At 33.9% G+C, this 20,330-nt stretch overlaps 1 protein-coding gene across 2 annotated transcripts in view; it reads left to right on the top strand.

The window, feature by feature from the left end:
- Window positions 1–20,330, top strand: part of ERBB4 (erb-b2 receptor tyrosine kinase 4) — a gene marked incomplete at both ends in the record, with an annotated part of 1,160,630 nt that overhangs the window by 461,356 nt on the left and 678,944 nt on the right. The window lies entirely within an intron of this gene.

Here is a 20,330-nt window from a genome sequence, read left to right on the forward strand (position 1 = left end):
TTAAGGGAATAAAATAAATGGAGATACATGGGCAGTGATCAGTGTTTAGGGGTCTGTTATGAAGAATTTCTGATTTAACTAACCTTCATTTGCCATATATTATTTTCAGTTCCAGATGATAGGAGTATTTTTAACTTTTTATTTTTTAATTTAAATTCTTATAGCTTTGGGATCATTACAATATTGTTTCCCTAGTTATAGATTGGTTATTTGTTGTGGTATGCATATTTCATTGATCGTTTCATACAGCCTAATACTTTGTCCCTCAAGAAACTTGGAAATCTTTGACCCAAAAAGAAAAGAGTGGAAGAGAGACAGAGACAGCTTTACTATAAAGTTGTTATTCAACTTTATAGTAAAGAACGTTTTGTCTTTTCTATCTTAAAAGTAATTTGAATATAAAATTATGTTTTTATCTTGATCCAAAAGCATAATACATTTCAGAGTAACATGTAAGTTTATTCTTAAATTGTTTCATTCAGTAATTGTATTTTGAGTGCCTACTATGTGTCACACACTGGGATGTACTTTAAAAAAAAGTATTTTGTGCATTGCATATCTGTTTATTAATGCCATTAGTGCAAGCTTATCAGTTAGCTCTCCATATTTGTTTCGTATGTGGAAAAATGCTGATTTCCTTTACTGACTCACCAAGCAAGCCCCGGTCCCTTGGCTCTACCCAAATCTAGATAAACAAATAGTCATTAAAATCTGACTAACTCATACATCTCATACACAACAACACTAAAATGTCAGCAGGTTTTGAAATAAGATGATTAGCAATGCAAATTTATCTACTTACCTGTGGCTTGCAATAAGCAGAATAAACAAAAACATAAATCTCAGGAGAAGAGCAGCCCTCCAGAATTTTGCTTTAATGATGCTAAAGGACTCAGGACCTAGTTATTTAAATTCTTAAAAGGTTCTTTGCATTTAACCGGACTTTTTTTTTTTTTTCCTAGAAACACCGTCCCCACACTCACTCAAGCAGAATGATTGCTTCCTCCTTTCCTTCTCACTGGTCCCAGTATCTCCTTCTTTTGTTTCATTTATCATACCATATTGCAATTGTGTGTTTACTTGGCCATTCCCTTGATGTTCAGGATGGTGATATGTGACTTATCTATTTGTGTATCCTGCACCTAAGCATCATGCATAGCGCATAGTGGGCATTTGTGGTTTGTAAAATTGATTTATTCTAATTGTGTAAAAAGAGCACTCCTATAAACATTTATACGAGCTGTAAGAATGTAAACTATCAGTGAGAATGACAGAATTAAGGCTGAATCATCCCACCAATTTATAACACCAATGAAAAATAATATTTTTCCATATAAGATACAGTGATAAGGGAGAATAATTTGGCTTCAAAAATTATAGCGACATCTTGAGCTCAGTACTAAGGATGTAAAACTTTCTAGCTCTCTTTCCGCTCACCCACTTTTACCTTACCCTCCACTTTTAGATGCTCTTTTCTTTTGCAGTAAATGCTGATATCTATAATTGAGGTTAAGATAAGGTCCATTGATATAACAAATCATTAGCTGAAAACAGCCATCCTGCCAATTGATCTATTGCAGGCTTTCTTTTTATCCCGGGGCTCAAAAAAAAAAAAAAAGAGAGAGAGAGAGAGAGAGAGAGAAAGAAAACAGCACCAACAACAGTATTCTAACACTTAATACTTAGTAATGACTGTAAGACTATTGATGTACAATCCCTTGCCAGCAGTTCACTTTAATATGGAAATAATCATCCAATCTCAACTGAACAGCTGTTTTAAAGCTATAGCATATCTAGCATTCAACTTCTCACCTGCATGCATAAATTTGATAGAGGTGGTTATCTGTGTGGTCAATGTTATCTTTAAAATAGAATTAGCAGGCTTCAGATATCTCAATAACTGTAGATAGCCCTTCTAATCCTCACTAGCCCCTATAGCTATGACAAAAATAAATAAATAAAGGAGGAGGGGATTAAAAGAACGTAATTAGATAAAGTCATCTTGGGAGAAAAAGAAATCCCTAAATAAAGCTAAATAGAGCTGACTTCTGAAATGAACCAGTAGGACTATAAATTGGCATTGTCCTAGAGCCAAGTTAAAGCTTTCAGATGAGGTAGCACTAGTAAGAAAGCAAGGCCATTTTGTGTTTGTTTGTTTTTTTTTAATACTGCTTTGTGTTGAACTTAGATTTTTTTTTAATTTAATTTTATTTTTTGGCTGCGTTGGGTCTTACTGCACGTGGGCTTTCTCTAGTTGCAGTGAGTGGTGGCTTCTCTTGTTGTGGAGCATGGGCTCTAGGTGCGAAGGCTTCAGTAGTTGCAGCATATGGGCTCAGTAGTTGTGGCTCACGAGGTCTAGAGCGCAGGCTCGGTAGTTGTGGCGCATGGGCTTAGTTGCTCTACGGCATGTGGGATCTTCCCAGACCAGAGAAGGATCCCGTGTCCCCTGCATTGGCAGGCTGATTCTTAACCACTGTGCCACCAGGGAAGTCCCAAGGCCAATGTGTTTTTATACCTCAAGAGAAATGATCATTTCTATCTGTGCCTGTTACATGTGGATTAGAGATGTGTCATTAATTGTGTCTTGTTACCAAGGCCATCAAAGTAAAGCTATAGCGAGGCATGTATGGACTGTTGTAGTTCAAGAGACACATTGATCACAATGCACTGTAGCTATCATAAACAGAAGATGGTTGTTACTTTACTACTTAAGAGAAGGTCTTGATAGATACTTTTTTTTCTTATAAATTTTCTAGTAACTACAGAACACGTGACACTATTTAAAGTATACATTATATTCTTATATAATATAAGAATATAAGAATTCCTCAAGAGGAATTTCATGACTCAGAATTTCTTTGAGCAGTAACCCCTTCACATACATAGCCGAATACTTCTAAGTATGTGCAGGCAGTTAAATGGGTAGTATAGTACCTAGTAGAAAATGGTTTCCCATCCCATCCCCAGTTTTTCTGCTATTTCATGTATCATTTCTGGATAAACCTAAGTCATTAATTTGAACCATTTGTAGAGTACCAATCTTATAATACTGTGCTTTATCTAAACTCAAAGACAAATTTTCTTATATAAATACTAACATTCAGCCTATTTTATTTGAACATCTTCTAAATATATCTTCACATCACATTATAAAACAACATTTTACAATATTCCTAAGAGTCTGGAAGGGAAAATAAAGTTTTATTTTTTCAAAGCACTGACAGTTCTTTAAAAACCAATGTCCCACTTCCAATTACCTTTTAAACAATCCACTCTCATCAAAGTGGAGGTTTCCTTTCATGTCTGTCAAAGACTGAACTGCCAGAGTCTGAGCCTGAACTGCATACTTTTATAATCCAACACATTGACCAACCTACATAAACATTGAGCTTCCCATTGGTGTTTCTTAAAGAAACTAGAGGACAAAAGGCAGATTTTTTTCTCAGATCTGGCCTCACTGCCTTTCCCCCTATAAATTGTCCGTATGCAAAATCTTTCTTTTCAAACAGGAAGAAGAGTCATTGCAACAGATCCTAAGTCAGTGATTCAGCTCAAGGGTCACCTCATAGAGATAGTGCATGCCTTCTTAAGTTGAAGTGACATCCTTTTCCTCTTTCCCTTGTGCAGCATTCTGTGTCTTCTACCAAAACAATAATCAAATTATAACTGTTGATTCTTCTCCTTGTCTTTATACCCCAACTCCGGTCTCTAAACTGTGATTTTCTTGTGGGAACATTTGTCTTTCACCCCTGTATTCCCAGTGCTCAGCACATGCCTTAACAGTAGGCACTAAATAAACTTTTTAAATTACTTCATCAAGTTGTGTCTAAATGGGATTCAGTTGCCCAAAACTCAACCATAATAACATCTTGTATACTGGCTTATATTTTTCCCTTAATCATTAACTTAATAGACAGAGGAGCAAATAGATATTAGACATAATATTAATGGAGAATTGGGAATAGGATCAATGTAGGAGAGAGGTTGGCAAAATGATAGATTGTTTTGAATAGCAAAGTATTCAAGATTCCAGTTAAATAGAATCCTGCAAATGCGCACTGTTTGACTCTCCAATTTATCTAAGCATCTTCATCCCACATTTTCTCATCATTCTCCGGCCTATTAGTTGCCCTAATTTTCCAAGGGCGAAGCAGATTATTCAAGCCAGAGATTTATTTTACGTAATGCTGAAATTATGAGCAGGCAACTAAGCAATAATAAAATGTTTAATGTGAAAAGGTCACTGTATTTTACAGAACTAATGAAATGTGTACTATGTGAGTTTCAATGGCTTACTCATACAAATAAACTTTAAGAAATCTGAAACCTAGAGTAATTCACCAGTTTTGCTTTACTTTGAAGAACAAAATAGTCCTTTAAGCTTTGTTTTCATCACTGAGATAACAACACATGCTTCCTAATAAATAACATACAAAATATTTAACATTTTCACCAAATTCTCTGAGGCTGTCCTATAGTTACTATGGCATTTTCTTTTCTTTCTTTTCTTTTCCTCTTTTTTTTGTTGTTGCTTTTTTTTGTATGTTTGTTTCCTATCTCAACTTAAGCTTATAACTTGACTTGCATAAACGTTACACTGTTATCAGTTTACTAAAGTTTTAAAATCTAGGATTTTCCTATCACTATTGTCTCAGATTTTGCCTCCTCCATACTACTTTGCTAACTGACCTCTTAAACCTCCTTTTGTCAATTCATACCTAAACCTAAAGTTCTCTCTCTGAAGCACAATCCTCATTTTCCTTTCCTAAATTTTTTTTTTTCAAAATCACAACATCATTTGCAGCTGGAGTCATCTTTTTTCTTTCTCCTTGCGTGTTTCCAATTTTGTCAAAATATTAAGACATGTAGAAAATAGCTCTGGGTTCTCATGAAATTCTGCCCATTGTATATCAACCTTACTTCCTTTTGAGAAATTTAGTCATAAATTCTCTGCATTCTGGCACATTGATTCAAATTAAAACTTCATTAATATTTGAGTCACAAGCCTTTTTCTCCTTTCTTTGATTTGTATCACAAAACAATTAATATTCTGTTACTTTTTATATCTTTCTAGCACTTACTTCCAAAACATTTATACAACTTGTATATTTTCTCTAGGGTTTTATGCAAACTTTGGGGATTTTATTAGAATCTAAGAACTTTCTGAAATGTACCCATCAAAAGTTATCACCTCCATTATGGATTCTTTAGAAATGGATCCCAAGAGAAAGCTCGGCATATAACAAATCATCCAGGAACAAATTTAATAAAATCAATTTAGTAAGTAGGGGAGTAACACACAAGAATTGTTTTGATAACTGCATGTCTCTGGGGCTTAGAGTAACACAAAGCCAAATGCCAATTTCTTTCAATACCTTAAAAAATAGCTCAAATTAGAACTCAGGAAATGCCACACAATTGTTTTTTCTCAGACCAATTCTTTTTTTAATAAATTTATTTATTTTTATTTATTTATTTTTGGCTGTGTTGGGCCTTCGTTGGTACGCACAGGCTTTCTCTAGTTGCGGCGAGCAGGGGCTACTCTTTGTTGCAGTGCGCGGGCTTTTCTTTGCAGTGGCTTCTCTCATTGTGGAGCATGGGCTCTAGGCACGTGGCCTTCAGTAGTTGTGGCACGTGGGCTCAGTAGTTGTGGCTCACGGGCTCTAGAGCACAGGCTCAGTAGTTGTGGCGCACGGGCTTCGTTGCTCCGTGACATGTGGGATCTTCCAGGACCAGGGATCAAACCCATGTCCACTGCATTGGCAGGTGGATTCTCAACCACTGTGCCACCAGGGAAGCCCCAGACCAAGTCTTATAATGCAGCAATCAAGGCAACGTATGCAGTGAGGTGTTGGGAGTGCTTCTGGGCAAAGGTAGGGTTTCTTCCCCCAATAACATTACTTTAGATGTTTACATGCAAAAGAAACAAGATGCTTTTCAGAATCTTAGAAATTGTGCTGGAGTGTTTCATATATACCTTTAAGCCCTGTTTTATGACTTGTTTAATGAAAGTAAACTACATTCCATGCATTTTTCATAACCATTTAAATTTAGTGATTAGTCTTTGTGATATATATGACTATAATCTCACTAATATAGAGAGTTTTATTTATGGACTAAGGTGTCTTATTTTTAAAATACTAATTTGTAATTGGAACAAGTTTTCTCACTACTATGTAACAGTGCAATAACTTACATAGTTTCTTTCTCTGGAAATACATATACTACATTTCTTTCCTGATGTATCAGATAATTAAAGTATCTATTTTTTCTCCAGTGATCACTAATAGCCACTCATTTCTTACATAAAAGTAATCAAATGGCATGATAATAAGAGCAAATACTTATATATTTCTAATGCTATACTGACTTCTAAACGTATGACACAGTTCTAAGCTCTTTACATATATTAATTCACATAATCATGACACTAACACTACATGGTAAGAATTAGCAATTTCCCAATTTTACAGAGGAGAGACTGAAAAGGTTTTGTGACTTGACTGAGATTTCATAGCTTATTAATGGCAAAGCCAAGAGTCAAACCCAGGCAGAGTGGCTTCATTGTCTTTACTTTTAACTTTTTTGCTGTTATCCTCTCCAATATAAATTTTTTTGTGGAGACATACTTCTCTCACACCACTGGGTTACAGATGCAAGATGCCCATGGATTTGGTTAGGATATTCTGAGTTCCATTTCTAGTTTCTTTTCCCCACAAACTTGATGAACATTTATTCTCTCATCTTTCCCATGTATAATCAAAGGACAGTGATAATATCCACCTCATAAAGTTTTCATGAAGTTTCAATGACTTTCTATATATCAAAGTACTTAGTGCAGTGGTAAGTACTTAATAAGTGAAATCCAAAGTGTTATGTCTTTATTTTATTATTACATGCGACCTTTCTTGGACAGTTTCCTGTTGGGTTGCAGCTTCCTCTGAGAGGATCTGTTCTAAAATTATGGTGCCTACTTTCTGGAACAAAATGAAGTATGGAGGGATTTTTCATGTGGAAGAAGATAAGAGAAAGCCTACCTGACTCCATAGTTGCTCACACTGAGCTGAACAAACACGTTATGTAAACTAGAATTTGTCTTAATAGAGTTTACTTTTGTTTCTCAAATGAATAATTTTATTGTACACCAATATCTTAAAAATCATGTCCACTAAAAAGAAAACTTCATTCAACATATATAACCTATTTGATTATGCAGTAAACATGTGTAACTTACAATGTTAGTCATGGAGAGATACAGTAGTAAGCACATCAGATTGATATTAGTTAAATCTCTATATACTTAAATGTATTTTAAAATTCTCTTCCTGTAAACAATATAGTTTCTCTTAGCCTCATGAATTGTTACTTCATGATCTATTAAGAGGCACATAGGTCAGAAAAATTGGAATGGCTCTTACCTCTTCAATTCCTCGCCTCACCTGCTTTTGTTGACGTGAACTTGATTATTAACACAAGAAAGTTATAAACACTGGTATAATTCCAGTCTCCAGGGGGCAGAAAGTCTTTCTTTTTTAAGTCTCTAAAGTTTAATTTCTGAGTACTGAGCAAGAGCATTATTAAATAAATCAATGCAATAGCTAATATATAAATAAGACTTTAATTTTATGTGAAATGTCTCTCTGTCCTTGTTCTACAACTCAGCTATGAAGAATTCTCTAACAATGTTAAAATTGAAATATTTAACATATTTTTCACAAAATATGTAAAAATTATATACACATAGTGATATAATCAGACAGTTTTAGGGAAAAAAGAATTGTTTCCCATTGGACATCACTAATAACTCTCCGCTTGTGACCTAGAGTCATAATCATTTTTCCAAGGTTATAGAGGTTCCTTTAATGAAATGGAACTGAAAAGGACATCACGTGTGGGACATTCATATAGTTAGAAAAAAGAACACTGAGAAGGTTGAGGCTTTGCTTGCCAATGTGCTTTTATTAAAGAGTGAGACCAATGTCCTGAGTGCTGAGTTAATCAATTAGTAAGTTTTACTTCACTTCATTAACTTTTGGAATATGCTTTAATTTTTTTCTTATTATAAAAAATATCAAGTTTATTTTAAAAACATAAGCAAAAAAAGACAAAAATCATTTAAAAATCATGTAATCTGCTGATCTAAAATTAGCCACTGCTAACTTTTTTTTTTCTTTTTCTATGCATATACAAATAGACAAGGTAATATTTTGGAATTTTAACCAATTTTTGGTGCAATATTTTCCTAAACTCCTTGTCCATTCCACATTTCAGCTAATCTAATGGTTCTCAACCTGGAACAATATCTCACCCTACAAGCGGCATGTAAAAACGTGTAGAAGCATTTAGTGGTGGTCGAAAGACAGTTGCTACAACATGGCAAGTAAATCCATCACACATAAATTCCTGTTAATTCCTTCAAATTCCATTAGATGAATCTCTAAGAAAAAGTCAGTGAAGTGGGGATGTGGGTAACTGCCTAATCATCTGAGATTTTAGTGTTTCTTCCTGGTAGAATAAGGGCGCAAAATGAAACTTAAGTTTAGGTTAATGTATCGATAACTACAGTTTTTTGCAAAAAATGAAGTTATATGTCTTCTGTAATTGAGTTTTGGGAAGAGACATGTACCTGTCACATCAGACTTAATCTCTCTCTCTACATCTTCTTTACCTCTTTCCAACCCTTCTGCTTCCTCCTCCTTTCTCACTCCCAAAAGAAATGCAATTATTCTTTATATTCTGTTTTTCCTTCTTTTAGACATTTAATATTTTAGACACAGATGTCTTTGTTAGTTTTGGGGAAAGTTTTAGTTATGAACTCACACTGGGAACTGAGTAGCTGCTTTTAAAGTTAGCTTAAATAATCATATCAAGAAGGTGGGTGTGACCAAAACTATATAAGATAGACATAGAATTGATTGGGGGGGGTTGGTCAGAGAAAAGAAACATTGCCCATACAGTCACATTAGTTTAATTTTAACAGCTGGAGAAAATCATCAACAATTGTGGAGAGAAGGAACAGAGGAAACAAACAAAATCCCAAGAGGCAGTGTTCCCTTATAATAAACCATTGTTTTATTATCAATCATTTGAGATGCTGGAAAAGACATTGTGCTTTCATGGGAACATTTTTGCAAAACATGTGGGGGGAACAGATACCTAAGGATTTAAATCAGAATCTCTGGGTGGAATGGCCTGTGTATCAGTATTTTGTTTTGTGTTTAAGATACAAATATTATTACAGTGTACATCCAATATTGGGAACCGGGGAGCAAACATGTCTGGGTGACCACTCAGGTAAAGTCCTTCAAGGACAGAGCAAGAAAGTCAGTTTTCAGGAGTCTGGGGAATGTGGACCAGCTTCCAGATTGGACGCTTCTATAGGCTAGTCCAGCTTGAACTCACTGCCACTAAAGCTCCATGTTACTACAGAGGCTGTTTAACACTGGAAACCTAGGAAAAATTAGAGCAGTGGAAGTTTCTAGCTTAGGTGTAAGGAATAAAAATATTATTAAAATTGTTGCAAGTGAAAAAGGTTTCAAGAAATATAGTACAAGTAAATAACTGATGTAATGACAGTGATTACAAATAATGGGATTAATATTTTCATGATATTTCTTTTATATTACATCATATTTTGTTTAAGTTTCTTGATGGGTAGTATCTTTAATACTCTTAGAGAAGATTTCATAGTTTATTTTCAGAGGAGTAAATTAGGGTGCCACCACTTCTGGATTGAGCATGTTTTGACCAGCCATGTGTTCTAATGATGTCATTCATCTGATGCACATTTCCAAGAGACTGACAGGTGCAAATCGAGCTAACATATCTGACCAGGATGGACAGAGGCTCAGGGATCACACTTTATTGTGGGGATACTTAAGGCCTTATAGAAGTTTTATAAGCAGACCTCCAACTAGGTTGATCTAAGTGACTTGTTCTTTTCAAGGAAACAGATTTCAGAACAATTAAAATACTCAGTAGTCACAAGCTACACAGGATTCAGCTCTTATGTAATGTGGATGAAACAAACAGACAAAAACTAAAGAAGATATTCCCCAAACTTTAAAATGTTCAATTTATCCAGGAAGACTAAAATCTAATACTAACCACCAGTGTAAAAGTTTTTTAAACATTTGTTGGAAACTTTTCTTCCCCAAAGTGTAAAGTGAAATCCCCAGACGTCCATCTCATCAGTATAATTTAACTTCATAATTTCAAATTCATATAATTTACATTTTATGAGGTCACTCAGAAAAGTAGGGCTATTTTAATAACATAAAATGTGAAATCAAGTTGACATTCTTATACCCTCTTTTTTTCATATTTATTGAGGTATAATTGACAAGTCATTTGTATATTCTTATATTAGTTTCTAATTTATTTTTATATTCATTTTTCTTTGCCAACAGTTGGCAAAATTAATATTCATTTGCATTGGTAGTAGCAAATGGTAACTGGTTTTATTATTATTATTATTATATAATTCTATTTTCAATGAAAGGGTTTCAGGACTTGAAAGAATAGTTGAGTTTTGTTTTTTGGCTTTTGCTTCAGTTTCCTTAACTGAATCACTAGTAGTATGTAAAATAGTATGTACAAAATTGCTCTGATTGCTCATGATTATTATAAAAGTCAGATAAAAGCATCCGAACTTAAATAATACTATACTATTATCAGAGCATTGCCTCTTACATGTTTAGAACCAAATTGATTAGACCATGTACCAATCCTATGCAGTCCCTTGCATTTAAGTGAATAGTGGCAATAAATAATTTTACTACTTTTGATTTTTTTTAATGTAATGAAGACCTGCAAAAGCTTTCTAATCAACCACACATCTACATTTAAAATTAAGTAACAGATTTATTAGGATATGCTTTATTCTTTTTGTTTTCTTAAAAATCAGTTAACTTGGTACCACAAATGCTGTTGGCATCTTGTTATTTAACATAATATTTGGTATACAACTCATTATTTTCTTTCGATTTTAAACCCAGATGTGTACTATATATATATATATATATATATATATATATATGAATACTGTTTATTCATTGGTCTAAGCACCAGATGTTTGTTAATTAAGTACTTACTATCTATAAAGTGTGAGGTATGCTATTAGACATTGAGTTACAGCAGTGACCAAAAATGGCCAAATATCTGCTCACAGGAAGCTCAAATTCTAGGATATGATGAGGGGAACCAGAAAATACAGAAACAAATACCGATACGTGAACAGGAAATATTTTTGCAGCCAGAATTGCTAGGTAAAGAATTAAAATGGAAGTGATAGGGGTTTAATGGGTCTAGATAATGAGATTATGGGGTCAGGAAAGGGCTCTGGGAAAAGGTGACATTTAAGATTCAACCTGAATGACTAGAAGAAGCCAGCTGCTTGAAGATCAGAAGAACACTCCACGCAGAGTGGTGTTACTTAACGTAACAACTCTTATGAAAGCCCCAAACCAGGTGAAGCTTGGCTGTAGAATTGTAGAGGTAGGCAAGGACAAAATTGATTTGTATGTGGATTTTATGACACGAATGATAGAAAACCTTAGGATATCATAACAGGAAAGAAAAATAATTGGAGATGAGTGGACCGAAGAGGGGCAGGAGGGGAGCAAGGAGATCACCGCAGTAGTTGAGGAGAGGGATGGTGGTGACTCAGATGCATGAAATTATAATTATGAAAGAAATCTGTTCAAACATGTGTGGGACAACAGAAACACATTTGTAGAATGTTCTATGAAATCCCCCTCTACTACTTTACTGTCACTGACTTATTTGTTATTTTCCCTCTTACATATCTAGAGCTTGGGTCAAATGAATAATTTAATAAATGTATACTTAGAAGCATAGTTTTAAAAAAACCTTGAGAAGTTTAAGCAATTTAAAAAAATAGTCATTTCAGTTTTCTCATATGTAAAATGAGGGTCTTATATTATTAGATGACCTCCAAGGTTATCTTCTGCTCTATTCACAGACAAGGGCAATAAAAGTTTAAAAACAAGACAGAGAAAGATCTGTGAAGCATGGAGGAGTCAGAGAAGGCTTTCTGAAAAAGTGAGATTATTTGAACTTTAAAATGCTTGGACGAACCGGAATTTTTTTTTGTTTGTTTATGAAATAAAATACAGAAAATAAGCCTCTTCATCAACCTTCCTGTTACCTCTTTCTAACCAAACCTATCAGGAAAAAAAAAAACAACAACAAAAAGAACAGTTTTATTATCTTGACCTTCTGATCCCATAAATTGTTTTATTAGGTGGTTTGTTAAAGTCACTTAGGCTTGGGTTATTCATTTTGTCTAGAGAAAGGATGCACTCATTAATTTTAGGAAAATGAAGACCTCATTTGAAAATAGCATACTGTATACATCATGATTACTACAAAGGAGAAAATCTTTTAAAGCCAAATCCATATTCTGGTTTGGCTGACAGCTAAAGAAACTGGTTTTGAAGTGTGGAACAGTTTGCTTGCTCAGAAATTCTTCGAGGGGGTTGCTCTACTACTCTAAAAAGTTTTTTGGATATCAGACACACGAACTGACTGCATCACTGTCAAATTGTTAGGGAGCCCACAAAATACCATCTTCCTAAAAGATAATCTATAAATTATTAAAAAGTTGAATAATTTTATTTTTGCAATATTAATTGCATTATTTTCAAATTTAGAATTCAAAAAGTTCTAAGATGTTTTTTTCTCTACCACACTGTATTTTCTGGACCTAGACTTTTTTATTGGCTCTACAATCACCAAACTATTTTCTTATCATTAATTCTTAATCAGTATGTGCTAGCAATGACTGAATTTCTTGTATTGCTTTATTCAACGTACACCCTTCAGTGAAAGCTTGTAATTTGTAGAAATTAAATATTTGTTTCTGTACTTTGTTGAACATAATAGCAATGATATATTTGTTATTCTTCCAGTAATAAGTTTAAACTGGAAGTTTCCTTTTAGACTTTTTACATAGCAAGTATCACACAAAATAGACATATTTGAATGATATTCAAAGTGTGTGGTATAAATTCACTAAACTCAGTGAAAAATATTTTTAAATTATTCTTAACAATTTTCAAGGACTTTGTATTTTAAAAATCATGTTTAAATATTCTTAGATAGATGTATTTCCCTGAAAGGAGATTCCACAGGAAAGACGGGAGCTATAAAAAAGAGGATAGCCATGGATTATTTTCCCCAGAAGCTTTTTTGACAATTTTAGTTCTTTTCTGGAAGTTGTTCTAAGACTATGAGAAAAGAAAAGTCAATATATTTTCAAATAAATATGATTGCTTAAAAATAAAGGAATGCGATGAGCTATTTTGTAATCAATCTGCTAATAATTCAGTTATTCAAATATATTTCTGCTAGTTATTTAGGTAATTCCTATGAACTGTGTACCTTTCATACTTTAGAAGTCAAAGTTCCTGATCATAACCACCATGTGTGTTTCCTTGCTGGCAGTGTTTTTTCTTGAAGTGGAACTGTGCTAGCCAGAGAGAAGCAGGTGATTGAACCCTGAGACTCTTAGCCATCCCTCAGGGAATTGTCAGCCAGGATTTGAATCTCATTTCTGACATTCAGTCGTTCTGTGACATTTGCAAGTTTGCTGCACGTCCAAGTCCCGGTTCCTTCATATGGCGATTTTGTGTGATTATCAGGATTCTTGTGATAGTTAGTACCTAGGATGGGATAGAGATGAATATATCCTTTATACAGTTCAACCCTCCTTCCACAATAGTTTGTTTAGTACTACTAGTTAATCTTTAAAATCCATACCTTCCTTTGATAAACATAATCATTCCAGTCTTCCTTTAATTTTATTTATTTATTTAATTTTAGTTTAGTTTTTTTTTTTTTTTTTTTTTTAATTTATTGGCCGTGCCATGTGGCATGTGGGAACTTTGTTCCCTGACCAGGGATCAAACCCATGACCCCTGCATTGGAAGCATGGAGTCTTAACCACTGGACCGCCAGGGAAGTCCCTCCTTTAATGTGATTTATAATTTCATTCATGTCCTACTATAAAATAAGATGACACCTGTAATAGAAAGCTTCTATTTATTAAAGAGTTCAAAGACTACACAGTTCAATAATCTTTTGATGTTGTTACATGATTTGTCCTCTATATATTAAAGCTTCAGGGTTTAGTCTCCTTGATGGCCTTTTCCCACCAGCTTCTAACTAGACGAAGAAATCTCCACTTGTTTCTGGCTCAGAGAAGAGATAGCAGATGTGTAGCAAAACAAGAATAAATAAAGAGTATTAGTAAGAACAATAATCCCAAATAATGAGTTTTGAGCCCTTCGTGCCATGCACTGTGCCTAGCACTTTATACACATTATTTCAATTGACCCTCATAACAGCTCCATGAAGTGAGTATTATGACTATTCCTATTTAACAGAAGAAGAAACTGAAGTTTAGAGATGTTAAATAAATTGCCCAAGGTCACTAGTAAATGGTAAAGCTAGGATTCTAACCATTTCCTGCTTTTAAAAATGCATCTATAACATCTTCCTTAAAAAATGTAGACTCTTGTTAGAATTTAGCTCTTAGAAATATTTAGTGCAGCAAACATGTTTTATAGATGAGGAAAGTTAATGCAAGTGTCCAGACAGATCTAAGACTAGGAACCTTGCCTCCTGGCCTCCTGTTTAGAACTCTTTTCAGTAGAGTGTAAATTTTCACTTCTCAAGCTGTTTGGACTGTGTAGAGTGCTGAGCTGCTGGAAGTGTCACAGAGAAACCCAGCAGGGTGAGGACTGTGAATAGATTTTATTAATTCACCAAACATTTGTTAAGCACTTGCTACGTGCCAGGAACCATGATGGTGTGGTATGGAAACAAAGACTGATGACAAAATTATAGCTATAAAATGTAGTTTAGAAATTGGTGACATTAGAAATGTTATTATAAGTTATATTCATTAGCGTGCATAAATTTATATATACAGTCTACTCATGGCAGTAAATTTATTTGTATTTCTGGGTTTATTTGCTTTGTAGAAATGTTCTTTAGTTTCTAAGCAACATAGGAAAAAATGTTGCAGACATTAAATACATTGAAGTGTATTTCAGTGATGGCTTTTAGAGGTTTTTGTGTATGCCTTAAAACCATAGGCAATCTTGCTTATAGACATGTTTTGCGTGCAGAAGGCTCATAGCAATTGACAGATGAGCTCTTTAAGGTACCATTGCTTAGTATCACTGATGAACGTTCCCTCGTAGATAATGTCTTTCCTGGAGGATACACGTTGATACAATTAGTTGAGACAAATGTTAGGGGTTAGGGGTAATGTCTCTGGTAGGCTATATTTGAGACTGTTGGAAACCTCCAGGTAGTCTTATCTAGAATGTTGAACAATTTGTTTGGCTCTTGGAGTCCAGGAGTTTTATCTTTGGAAAAGGTATTCTTCTACCCATGTACGTTGCCTCGGGTTTAAAGAACCTCCTCAAATGATTTCCATGTATCATCTGGCCATGATATCTCTTATCAATATTTCTGGATTTGGAAGAGAAGGGTGAGTGGTCGCTTTAACTTTTTAGCGTTGTCCCAACTTTCTGTCCCTACCTGTTTGAAGGCAGTGCAATAATGCTAATAACAGCTGTATTTATTGGCATAGTATTATATCTTAGACACTGTTCTAAATATTTTACATGTATAAGTACCCTTGGTTATCATATGTTTATAAGGAAGGTACAACTATTATTTTCCACATAATAAGTGCTCAATAAGTATTAGATAATGATATTGGGGCTTTGGGGAACTTAAACTCATTTTTATTACTGTAGGTGTAAAATATATATGTCCATGGATATACATATATATCATACATTGTACATATATTAATATATACTTATTACAATTATCTACTTGTCTGTTTGCAGAGAGAGAAAGGAACAAGACTGGAATGAAAAAAAAGAATAAAACTATTAATAGTGGTTATGTACTTTTTTTTCCTTTTCTTTATTTGCCAGATTTTGTGCACTGAAGATGTATGCTTTTATTACTAGAGAACTAAAAGCTGTTGCATTTTGTAAAGCACAATAGCATCATTCAGTTTACCCTTTTTTTGGGCTATCTTAGTAACCATTGAAACAGCAAGGTGACAAACTAAAAGATGTTAAAAATTCTTGCACACAAACATGTGGCCTTGCATTATGAATAGGTTAGAAATAAGAGCCCTCTCTATGTCTCTATTCAGTTAAGTGACACCTCCTTATGCTGCCATAGCCCCAAAGGCCTATCTGCCTCACTACACTGATCACATCATGTTACAGTCACCTCTACATTTTTTTTCTCCCTCAGTAGACCAGGATATTCTGAAGGACTGGAAATGTCTTTGGTTATCTCTGTTTTTGGTTTAATACCTGGAACATAGTAGGTGCTCGATAACTGTTTTCAATTCAGAAATGTTCAAGAAATAGAGAGGAGGTCCCTCTTTTTCCTTCCAAAGTTCCTAGTGGTGGAAAACTCTTTGGAATTGATTCATTCTCACCCAGAACAGCCTTCCTTCCTCAACATTCATTCAGTCCTTTCAACAACATGGCTTGCATACTCCTGGGGTTGACAACCACTTCCCTGAGAGAATCCATTCTATTATTGCCCACCTATATTTATTGGAAAGGTTGTCTTTCCAGGGAGTTGAAAAGTTTTCTAGTTAGATACAGAACAGTGGGGAGAAGATTGAGTTTGGGGGGAGGGGGAGAGATGCATCTTCCTATTGTGAAGGAGGAACTTGCTGAACAAATGGTGAAGGTATGATAGTATTTTTAAAGGATGTTAACATAATAAATTTCCTAAGAAGAGGGAGTCTCAGCTCTTAAAGTTCCCAGTTTATTTTTAATATATTTATATTACTTTATAGTTTTTCCTATGAAGATGACCTACAACTGTCAAAAATAAATATGTAAAAAAGATGACCTACGCTCAGTTGTCTATTTCTCTGCTCTTCAGTCAGATGTCAGCCTCCAGACACTAGTGCCAACATGAAAGGGTCAGGAGTGAGCAGAAAGAGGTTGAGTATATGCCTGATTGTCATCTATTATCAAAAAGCTTTTATTTATCACCCATTTATATTCAGTGCTGAACAGGATGAGCTGTATAAATACAGCTAATATTTTATTTCTGAGATTTCACAAAGCAAGACAACACACATGTAGGAATACTTAAGGTAAAAATATACAACCTTTCATTAATGTAACATCCTGACCTATGTAATTTCAAATATATCTTATTTGATAATTTTTAAACTTCTAGAAGGTAGAAAAGAAAATACAGGCAGGATGTACCCAATATTTAGTTTGGATGTTGAGACTGATGATATAACATATTCACCAAGAGGTGCATTTTATTAAGGAAAATGAAACAAACAGATGGTAAAGGGTAGGTATTATAGGTCGAAAAAGATAAAGATGGGGTAAAGGAAGATAAATGTTTATTCTGTATACACTACATGCTCATTCATATGTCTTATAACCTACTGGATTGCACAGCATTTCTGCAGTTTTAAAAATGAGGAACATGAAACTCAGGTTTTAAATAAATTACCCAAGTCATATGATTTGTAAGTGGGGAAGCAGTAGTCACACTTAAGATTTCATGAGTTCAGATATCATGCTCTTTCTACCATCTTTCCACCCAATTAGAGAGGATAGTTTAAAAAAAAAAAAGAAAGTTTACATTTGCAATCTGGAAAATATAAACATTTTTTAATATATTTCAAAACCAAATGTGACTTTTTCATTATTTATTATTTTTACATTCTGTGGGTACTTATTTTCTCATTTAACACATTTGTGAATTAAGTTAGATGTATTATCTCCATCTATCAAGTGAGGATATTTGACCACACCCATATATATTGTGTAAGTGGCAGAGCCAAAATTTAAACCTAGGTATATCTAATTTCAAAATCACTGTGATTTTCACTACTATTTTCTAACTCAATGTATTTACCCATGGACAATCAAGAGTTGGTTCTTCATTCCTTCAGAAGTATTTCTTCAGTAAAATTCACAATAATATAGGCAATAGTGTTTTCTCTAGATTGTAATTTTCTTTATTTGAGAATCTGGAGAAGAGGGAAATTGCCCTTATCCTATGAAAGTAAGTTTTTTCCTCTTGCAGATTGTCAGCCTATAGCTACGTGTTACCCACTGTAGATTTCTCGTGGCTCTCAGATGCACTCTATGGGTTAGCTCATTTAATTCATTCTTATAAGTGGATAACTTTATTGCCTTTTTGTTTCAGTGCTCTGAATTCCCTGTAATTTGTTGAGTTGTCCGATAGAAGGGGATAAAGTGGAGTAAAGTAATAATCTTCTCATGGAAGTCATTTGTCTTCCTATTTATCTTTCCTTATATGTGTGTACAATCGACTCTCAATTATTTGCATGGATGAAGAGGGAGCATCGTACCATGGATAATCCAAAAGTCATTTACAGAAGATTTACCTTCATGATTATCTTTTGTGTAGGTGATATTCTCTACATACACTTCAACTGCACTCATGAGGGAAATGAAGACCTATAAGTGTGCTCAGTGTCAAAGAACAGCCAAGTTATAGTGGAATTTTTTTCCTGCAAATGATTCATATAGAGAAAAATAGAGAATTCAATATATAAAGTCACTCTATAAGGATACATATTATCCTATTTGGAGTACCATCTTGAAAATCAGAATTTGGATTAAACTGTAGTCTCTTGACTCCTTTCTAAGTATAGATCTGTCAGTACTGAGACATGAATGAAAATCTGTATATATTTGTTTAAAGGAATTTCCATAATTCATTACTTATGGGATTATAATTTATTTTGTCAACCTGTTTTGCCAGTTTGTCTGGCTATGTTTGCTTGTAATAAATCCAAAATGCCTTTTAGTGTGGGCAGTCTTTTGCATAGTCCCTTTTACATTCCATCTTACATCTTGACTATTTTACTATTTCTGTGTTGATGGTGCCTTCCAATTTAATGTCATTTTCAAATTTCACTTGTGTGTTGTTTATGCCACTTTGAATGTCAGTAATGAAAATACTGAAACTCAGGACCTAAATCAACTTTAGTGGCAGCTCACTCCTCCCCCCAACTCTGTCTCTGACCATTTATCATTATTCCTTGTTTACAGCTCTTTAAATGGTTTTCAAACCATCTGAGAATAATCATCTCCAAGACAATTTGAATTAATATTACAAGTCAGAGCTTATGAAACATTGAATTAAATACTTTATGAAAATCCAAATATATTACTTGTACTGCATTCCCTTTACCCATTAATTTTCTAATTCTATCAGAAAAAACAATCAAGTTTGTCTGTAATGATTTGTTCTCTATATATCCATACTGCTCATTTATTACTCATGGGCCTTCCCTTTTTCCATGTACAGATGCTTTATCTTAATGGCTTCTATTAGTAAAAACAAATGATACTATGTTACTTCTTGTATGGTCAGTCATAGAAGTGTTAGACTTGTTCATTTGTTCATCAGTAGGTGTTGAGGACTTACTCATATATGTGTTCCCAATGTAAATCTTCATGTGACAAATGAGCACACTTAAAGCTGACTGACACATATTTGGTTGGTCAAGAACAGAGAAGTCTTCTCCATTTTTCTACTATATGACACTAATTCTAATATATATTTATAACTACATGCATATATATATATATATATATATATATATAATTTAATTGTAGTTTTCACTCTTTTATTATGTTACTACTTTTCCCTAGGACACTGCTTCATACATATTTCCCTAACAATTTAGTGACACCAGCATGATTCAGAATCTTCCAAAAAGCACTCCAAGAAAGTGGTCCCTTTCAGACTTTTAAGACTGAATGTAGTATGAATCCAGTTTATGAAAAATAGCTATTCTTATAGAAAGTCAGAAATATTTTGAAAAACTGCAGCTATTTTCTTTCATAATGATTGCCTTTAATAAAAAAGAGCTCTGTTCTAATAGCCACGTATGCCATTTTACTATGCCAAAATATGCAAATGCTCTCATAAAGTATTATTTTATAGTCATTTTTATTTCTCAGTTTCTTTGCTCAGAATCTGAATTTATTACCTTAATTTTAACATAATTTGAACAATATTGCCACATTTAACAAGCAAATAAAAATCTCCTTGAATGTTCTCCTTCTCTCTTAAAAATTAAACATGCAAGATATTTTAAGAGAAGTATGTATTTTATACAAATGTGAGTTAAGTGAATTAATTGTTACATATATAATTTAAGTATAGAGCCCAAAATTGTAAACATCTGCTTTTCTACATAAATGTGAAGATGGTCTTATTACACGATAGAATTCTCTCCCTTTCAG

Source organism: Hyperoodon ampullatus, assembly GCF_949752795.1.
Source record: "Hyperoodon ampullatus genome assembly, chromosome: 8".
Lineage (NCBI taxonomy): Eukaryota > Metazoa > Chordata > Mammalia > Artiodactyla > Ziphiidae > Hyperoodon > Hyperoodon ampullatus.